General features: G+C 46.7%; 1 protein-coding gene across 1 annotated transcript in view; it reads right to left on the reverse strand.

The window, feature by feature from the left end:
• The window catches only part of SEMA5A (semaphorin 5A), a 392,731-nt gene extending 384,990 nt beyond the window's left edge, over positions 1-7,741 (reverse strand). Inside the window, exon 1 of the mRNA XM_081825786.1 lies at positions 7,068-7,741. The gene's annotated coding sequence lies outside the window, so the exon portion shown is untranslated. The remainder of the gene's footprint in view (positions 1-7,067) is intronic.
• Positions 7,742-8,312: the final 571 nt, after the last annotated feature.

The raw sequence follows: 8,312 nt of genomic DNA on the forward strand, positions 1-8,312 counted from the left end.
GGTAGAGTTTATTGCTCCAGAGCAGTTAAGATGGGGGACAGGAACAATGTCCATGCACGCTTGGAAATTTACACAGACGCGGAAGCAGCCACCTCTCTGCAACACAGACCCAGTTGTCCTTGCATGTGGGACATCAGCCCCCTTGAAATAGGTGATTATCAGAGGCACCACTTGGCCCAAGGTCAGAAGGCCTGGCTGTGCCCACCGCGTTCCTGGGTACACGCGATTTGAAGTAAGGGAGGCATCCATGTCGTGGCAAGCCTGCCAGGACTGTCAGCATCCCAGTAAAAGCTCATGCCAGACATAGCAGAGAGCTGGCCTGGACTCCCTCTTGGCCACGAGGATCTCTGCACATGCTGCAGCTCGGGCTCGCAGAGCTTCCACGGCTTCCTCCAGCGTCAGCCAGGAGGCTCCTGCACCAGCAAACGCGTGCTGGCCTTGTCCCTTGGCACAGTCCCAACGAAAACAGAGAGCACAGTCCCGGTGGGAGGCCCCTGGCCTGTGGTCCCCAGCTGCAAGGAGAGGAACAGGGCACGTCGTGGAAATCCACCAGAGACATGCTGCCTGAGGACACAGAGGTCACTCCATCCTGAAATACCCTTCCCGGAGGGTTCGAGTGGGGGGCAGACAGAAGGAAGGAGAAGAGATGGGAGGCGGAAGGAGAGGGGAGTGTCAGGGACAAGCAGATCTCGTTCAGGTCTCTGATTCCTGGAATGTTTTCCCAAAGGGACAGCAGAACACTAAACCCCAACTAAAACCCGGGGTACAAAGTTTTCCTCCAGAGAAGACCTTTCCTTGATCATTTTGCACCGAGCTTTGCATTTGGTACGTGCCCAAATGATGATAATAGGGGCGATACGTGAGTCACTGGGATAACACTGTCCATGAAAGGGAACAGCACCTCTGGCCTCTCCAAGATTTAAACAAACATAGAAGGGGAGCAAGAGAGAGAGTATTCAAAGCGGTCTGACTGCTGTCGCCCTTCTGCAGGACTCGGTGCAGGCAGGAGGGGCACTCCGGGCATCCCCGCCCCATGAGGAAGAGGCTCCCGGACACAGTGCCTGGTGCCCATCTGCGGGAGAGCCACCCCCTTCCTCCATGGGAACACGGAGACAGATCGAAGGCAGAAGGGCGGGCTCCAGCAGAGGAGGGAACACGAAAGCAGAGCCAGTGCCCTGACTCAGGTGATTTCTTGGACACACAGCAGGCCGATGGGTGAAGCCTCTGCTGCAGGGGAGAGCTGGTGTCCCCGGAGCCTGTATTCCCGTGCAAAGCTCCCACCAGTGGACTGCAGAGCCAACCCAGGGACCAGGCATCACAACGCCCAGCTTTGTTCCATTACCAAACACCAGGAGCGGCCTCGCCGCCCACATCCTGGGGCTAACCTTGAGTGGTTTGACGTTCACGTGGGGCCAGCCCCATGGCTGTTAAATAACATCCTAAAGTTGTGTATGTTCCAAGTTTATAAACGAACACTTGCAACACTGGATACCTTGTAATGGACGAAAGTCAGCAGAGCGGTCCCACTCTTTTTTTTTTTTTTAAGATTTTATTTATTTATTTGACGGAAAGAGACACAGCGAGAGAGGGAACACAAGCAGGGGGAGTGGGAGAGGGAGAAGCAGGCTTCCCGCCGAGCAGGGAGCCCGACGCGGGGCTCGATCCCAGGACCCCGGGATCATGACCTGAGCCGAAGGCAGACGCTTAACGACTGAGACACCCAGGCGCCCCTAGTGGTCCCACTCTTAAAATGACATCATTCTTGACTACTGAGAGCAAAGTCCATTGCCCAGACACCAGGGATAGTATAAAACTGCTTGTCGTCATGGGACAAAGATTAACTTGAAGTCACAGATTTCTTCGAAACCCAACAGTTGGTATCATTTAAGACAGTAAGGTCCAGAGTTCTGCCGGGGACAGATGAAGTGCTCAAGAAAAGGCAGCCGATGCTAACTATGACGGGATATGAAGTGGTCACAGGTTATGAATCGTAATCTTCCCCATGTTCATGCTATTAAACCAAAGAAACACCAATGTTTATTTTTCACAGGTAAGAGTTTCCACAAAAGATGTTCATTCTTACAAACGCAGTACTCATTTTAGACACGCTGGAGCCTCTGTCATTTCCCAGAAACTTCTGCTAGCCCCAGAGACGCAGTGGGAGCAGGACACAGTCCTCCTTCTATGGGGGGATGGAGGCAGGAGAGGGAACAGAGAATAAACCAACAAATACAGGTATGGAATGTAGCAGCAAGTGGTAATAAGTGTGAAGAAGAACAGAGGACAGTGAGGGGACAGTGACATCAGATACAGCAGTGATGGTCCTGAGCTGGTGATGTTGGAGCAGAATCCTTCTTGAAGGGAAGGCAAAACCCATGGGCATCACGTAGCAGTTGAAGGAAGAGCATGTTGGTGAGCGTGTCTGGAGGATAAAGCAGGGATGAGGGTGGTGAATGAAGACAAACAGGGGCCGAGGGCCAGGCCATTGCTGTGAGGCTCTGTCCTTGGTGGGTCCTGAGCAGAGACACCATATTGCTACTAAGGCCATCAATGGGATAAATCATGGTGCCAAGTGAATGGTGAGGGGCATTTTGTTGGGTTTCCTTTTTATCCTATCCTCATTTTTCAACCTATGACCTTGTCCAAAGGTTTAGACTTCCTCTCTGTTTTCCTAATCCCCTCTACTTGGTGTAACAAGCTGATACCCAGCCATCTTCAGCATTCCTACAACTGCGTTTTTGACAGAAATCAAAATTCATCACCTCATAATTTCTCCTGAACAAATACTGCAACAAAGTTCATAATGCTGACGAATTAAAAGTCTGAGTTGGCTTCACTGTTCATCTTCTATTTAGGCAGAAAAATACAACAACTTGGAGGAGGAAACATGTTCCGGAAACATCTAATATGACTACAATAACGATTAAGCAGTTTCACATGGCAGGGGGGGACAAAGGACGGGATGCCCACTTTCCCCCTCCTCTCCTGGATCTCACAATCATTTTATTAGTTCCCAAAAGACCAGTGAGTCTCGCTTTCGAGAGAGAGCTCATGGGGTGTGGTTCACCCAATGAAGAAATCCATTTAGTGCAATTTTTTAAAAAATTATCCTTCATATTTCTGTGACTCAAACTTTCAAATTATAACCTCGCTCCATCAGCTATTTCACTAATTACCAGGGGGAGAACTCACATACAGCCTCACTGTTTGGGAGGGACCAGGAAACAGTCTGCTGGATCGATCACACCCTCGTATCCCCCTTGGGGGGAGGCACACAGACCAGAACGCTTTCTGAGGACACAGTGAAGGCTGTTAAATGTCCTCTAGTCCCCTGACTTCCCTGAAGCCCTTGGAGAAGAGTTACTTGGTCTCCCTCCTCAGGAAAGCAGAGAAGGGCCAAGCACCCACACACACACAGCCCCAGCCCTTGAGCCCTGAGGACCCCAGAGAGGGAGCGTTTTGCCCCATGGCACCCAAAATGCCTCTGACAACCGATCTTCCCAACAGGAAAACCAGATCTAAAGCTAGGACAGTGGTCTATTCTCTAACTGCTGCAAGAAGATACAGCGCAGGCTCCTGGCTGGGTAGCATGGTTTTCTTCATTGTCTTTGACTCTCCGGTTTATAATTTCAGTGATCAATGATAAGAAGAGGCTCAAAATGAGCAATCAGAAATTTGTCCCAGCAGATTAACTGTCACCCTAGCAGCTATTCTCCACATTCATCAAGGACAGAGCCAGATGAAACATGCCAAAAATAAAACCAAAAAGTGTGAGTAGATATCAAGAGAAATGGCACTGTGGATGAGGGAAGGGGTTCTCAACCTCATGAGAAAATTTCTAGTATAATTAAACTAACACATCTGCCCAGAATAATTTACATGATGGCTACAGACAGAGGAAAGAATAGAAGGGACCAGATAATTCAGGCTTTCTTTTAGAATCATTTGAAGATGGAACTAGCATTAGACAATATAGTGGTTAAAGTTTAATTTTATATTAGCTGTAATGAGGACACTCTTTTAGCAGACTACACATATTGTTTTAACTTCAAACCAGTGGTTAGAAGGTGCTAAAATTACCTGACTCCTTAGTCTGTCTATATCTACATTTAACTGCTATAAAATGTATTAATACATACTCAAAAGTTCTAACAAGTTTTTTTTTTTTAATAAAACATTAATAAAAAGGGTCTCTTTTTGAAAACTTTGGTTTGGGCTGCAAATAACTATCATCAGACAATCTTACATGGCCCAGTTTTTAGAGCAACAACCATCAAGAATCCCATTTAAGCAGGAGGCCAAGTCTAATGCACAACAAATTGCATCCCATCGGGCAGGGTTGAAAGGAAAGGCCCTGTATCTCTTGTAGCATCAGAATAAGGGATTAGAGGTTGCCGGGGTGGGAAATCCCTGTGTGTGTTTGTTGAGCCCTTAGCAATCATGGGCAAATATGGCAAGCAGCAATGTTAGGAAGGTGGCACGAAATCCATCAAAACAAAGTCTTTCCGAGCCGAAGCCAAGGGCAAGCTTCCAGAACAGCAGATTCCAGCTCTGAGGTCCTGGAACACAATCAGCCTCCATCTCCATGAGTGCCCCACCATGCTGACGCCATGCCCCCCATTCCTCATGCCCTCCCAGGATCGCCATGGTTCCTACAGAAAGCCCCTCTCCATAACTACTCTGAAGCATGGGCTTGTGCCAAGATAACCTCTAAAATTAAGTAACTACTGAGTATTTATTAAAAGCTGATCTTATTGTTAGGTTTGCTACAACTGATAATGAAATGGGTGTCACTTTCTCATAGAACGATCAATATCTATTCCTGTTAGAGATGGGATGAAATCAATAAGGTAGCATAGGTGTTATTTTACTAGAAATAAAATAATTTTAACACGTTACGTGGGTGCGTTCCATCACAGTTAGACCGAATTATGCTTTATCGCCGCAATACAAGAGCACGTGCTTTGATTAGGGAGCAATGGTGTTTTCACCACTGCCCTAGAGTCGAGGGTTTCTTTCTCCATCATCTTCGAGTCACTGTCAAGTCAAAACCATCCCAGAATACTTGGCGCGGATTTACACATTAACCAGTTCCTCAGAGAGAGGGGACGTCTTAGAAAGCAAAGCCATCTGGCGCAGTATGACTTCTCGTTCGCAGTTTACCGGAATGCCACCATCCTGTGTTACCTACATGTGCCTCCATCACCTTCTTCAGGAACACATCTGCTCTCGTGTCAGACCTGCTTTTCCATGCCTTCTACACGATATGGTTACAGATGCTTATTACGTTCACAGGATACACTCCTGAGCTCTTTCCTCATTCCTTGGCTTTCATATTTGATGTAATACCTGTAAAGACTCTGTCCTAAGTTCTCAGTCAGACTACAAAGCAAGGACACAGGCCCTGTAACTGCCATGTGGTGACTCAGGCAGGACTCGGATTCCATCCTAGAAGGGTCCACCATGGAAAGCTGTTCTTCCAGCACAAAGGGAAACGTGGGAAAGACAGTGTGGGGAAGCACTTCTGGAACAGGATTATGAGGCCATGGTCACAAATGGGGAGAGAGTAGTCACTGTGAGTGGGTCGTCTTAAAATCCAAAGATCTGAATTCCTCTCCCCACCCCCAACACCAGCAACAAGGAGCACGCCTTCTCCAGTTTCTCACCTGCGGATGGAGCATTGCTTCTTCTATAGATGACGCAAGAAACCGGTGTCACCTCTCTCTTCATCACGAAGCTCCCTCCTCTTCCCACATTAAGCACTCCCCACATCCTATACACAGAGCCTCCTAAATTCCTGTTAACTGGACCCCTTTCCCTCTCACTGTTGCCTCTAATAACAGCCACCATCATATCAGGCTTGGGCTACTGAAAAGGCTCCCAAAATGGTCTCTCTGCATCCAATCTCACCCTCCCCCCAATCCATTCTCCAGGCTGTGAAAATGGTGGCTTGTAAAATTCCCATCGAGGCATACCGTGGACAGAGCGTTCGATACCGGCTAGACAGAGAGCATCCAGTCTTCTCTGCTCCAAGCCTTCTTGCACCCTGGCCTTCCAACACACAGCTCCCTCTGCCTACAACAACCTCTCCCACCTGCCCACCCAGGCCCTGGCCTTCCCTGCTGTCCCCATAACAGCCTCCTCTGGAAGGCCTTTCCTAAACTCCCCCAGTTACCACCTCCACCAGCTACATACTCTACAACCTTCTGGACTTTCCATAGCCTCCTCCCACTTCACTGCAGTTACTTTTATGACTTTCCATCTTCATTGGCATAAGATTTCACAGCCATGTCCGTCTTGTCCATCACCATGTTCTTGGTACGCATTACAGAGTAAGAGCTTAATGATATGTAACAAATGGAAAATGAATTACAGGGGCGCCTGGGTGGCTCAGTCGTTAAGCGTCTGCCTTCGGCTCAGGTCATGGTCCCAGGGTCCTGGGATCGAGCCCCACATGGGGCTCCCTGCTCCGCGGGAAGCCTGCTTCTCCCTCTCCCACTCCCCCTGCTTGTGCTCCCTCTCTTGCTGTGTCTCTCTCTGTCAAATAAATAAAATCTTAAAAAAAAAAAAATGAATTACAATAAAGAACCAAGGTTTAAGACAGAGTCTCACTCGCAACCCTAGAGGAGGTTTATCAGAACCCTCGTGGGTCCAACAATGAACGGAGTAGCAATGAAATCAATGCCTCAAAAAGAAAAGGGAAGCCAAGTCATCTTGCAACCACGTACCAAGCCTGGCCAACCAGAGGGTATCAGGTAGGTGTAAGGAGAAGCCCACTACCACTCTCCAGAGCTGCAAAAGCAGGGGACCATGGCAACTGACGACAGGAGAAATAGGATGGAACTTGAGAAGTCCACTTTTAGATTTCTTCCATGATCCCCTAATATCCAGTGGATACTAGAGCTTAGTAGGCATTCAACAGACAACTGTTAAATGAATGAATATTGGTTCTAGAGCCCCAGGATCCTTGCAGCACTATGGTGTCAGTCCACTCACATGGGCCCAAGGCCTTATCATTCTAATATCCTCAGTTCTGCAAAAAGTCAGAACTTCACCTTAACACTTACTTACTGGGTACGCCTCTAGGCAAATCAGCAGATCTCACTAGATGGCTTCTTTTCAAATGATCCATTTACTCATTCATTGAAGAAATGAATACACTGTTGAATAAGACAAGGTGCTTCCAATCATGGACCTCACTGGAGTAGACAGAAAACAAACAAGATATATATTAGAAAGCATATTATTTCAAATACGGTAAGAGGGAGGAGGGAACTAAAGGCAGAGTGAGAAGCAGCAGATTTCTCATGGGCATGGCAATGGGTTCTTTCCGATAGGACATCCAGGAACAGACCCTCTGGAGAGGCAACATCCAAGGGACCAGGATAATTAAAAAGAAAATTAATTCCATGGAATCTGGAAAGAACTTTAAAAGAAGCCTTAAGAGGGGCGGCTGGTTGGCTCAGTTGGTGGAGCTTGCAATCCTTGATCCTGGGGTTGTAAGTTCGAGCCCCACGTTCAGTGTGGGGATTACTTAAAAATAAAATCTTTAAAAAAAAAAAAAAAAGTCATACCATTTTACCCCCCCCCATAACCTCCACCACAATGCCCAGCCCAAAACTCACAATCATTCACTCATTCAATCTTCCATTCATTTACTGTCTCATTCATTCCTTCGACAAAAGGATACTGAGGATTTACAGGACACCACACACTGTGGCAGATGATAATAATGTAATAAATGGTTGTTGCTTGATTTGGAAGAATCATGTGAATTTGAACACATAAATTCTCCAATACTGGACAGATTTTGACCTACAAAATGGCAATTTCGTATGATTCATCCGTGATGTTTTAATTCTGGATTGGTAAGCCCAAACTACTAGGAGGTAAATAACATGTTTTAGAAACTTGCTTTTTCAGTCCTTTGTAACTGCTCATTTATGCATCCTTACAAGATTCTCGTACTTTCAGTTGCAAAGGAGTCTCATCTCTGGGTTATGGGATATTTTGAATGAATCTTTGTTAGCCTTGTTCCATTTATAGCTAACGGTTGAAATAAATGAAATTGAATTGTTCTTAAATTTATACTTCAGACCCTTCTTCCAACTCAATGCAAAGTTTACAATATTTTCCATGTATAGCTATACATCAGAATCCCTTCCACTTACCCCCCAACTAGGATTTCAACCTAACACTATCTTTCCAATCCCTCAGGAGAGAAATGCTGTAAAATATAATTTCCAGTACCAATTCAAGAAACCCAGTTAAACAAGTTTGAAACATATTTTTGACAACAACCATTACACACA

The sequence above is a fragment of the Leptonychotes weddellii genome, chromosome 7 (assembly GCF_054177405.1).
Source record: "Leptonychotes weddellii isolate Sample4059 chromosome 7, ASM5417740v2, whole genome shotgun sequence".
NCBI lineage: Eukaryota > Metazoa > Chordata > Mammalia > Carnivora > Phocidae > Leptonychotes > Leptonychotes weddellii.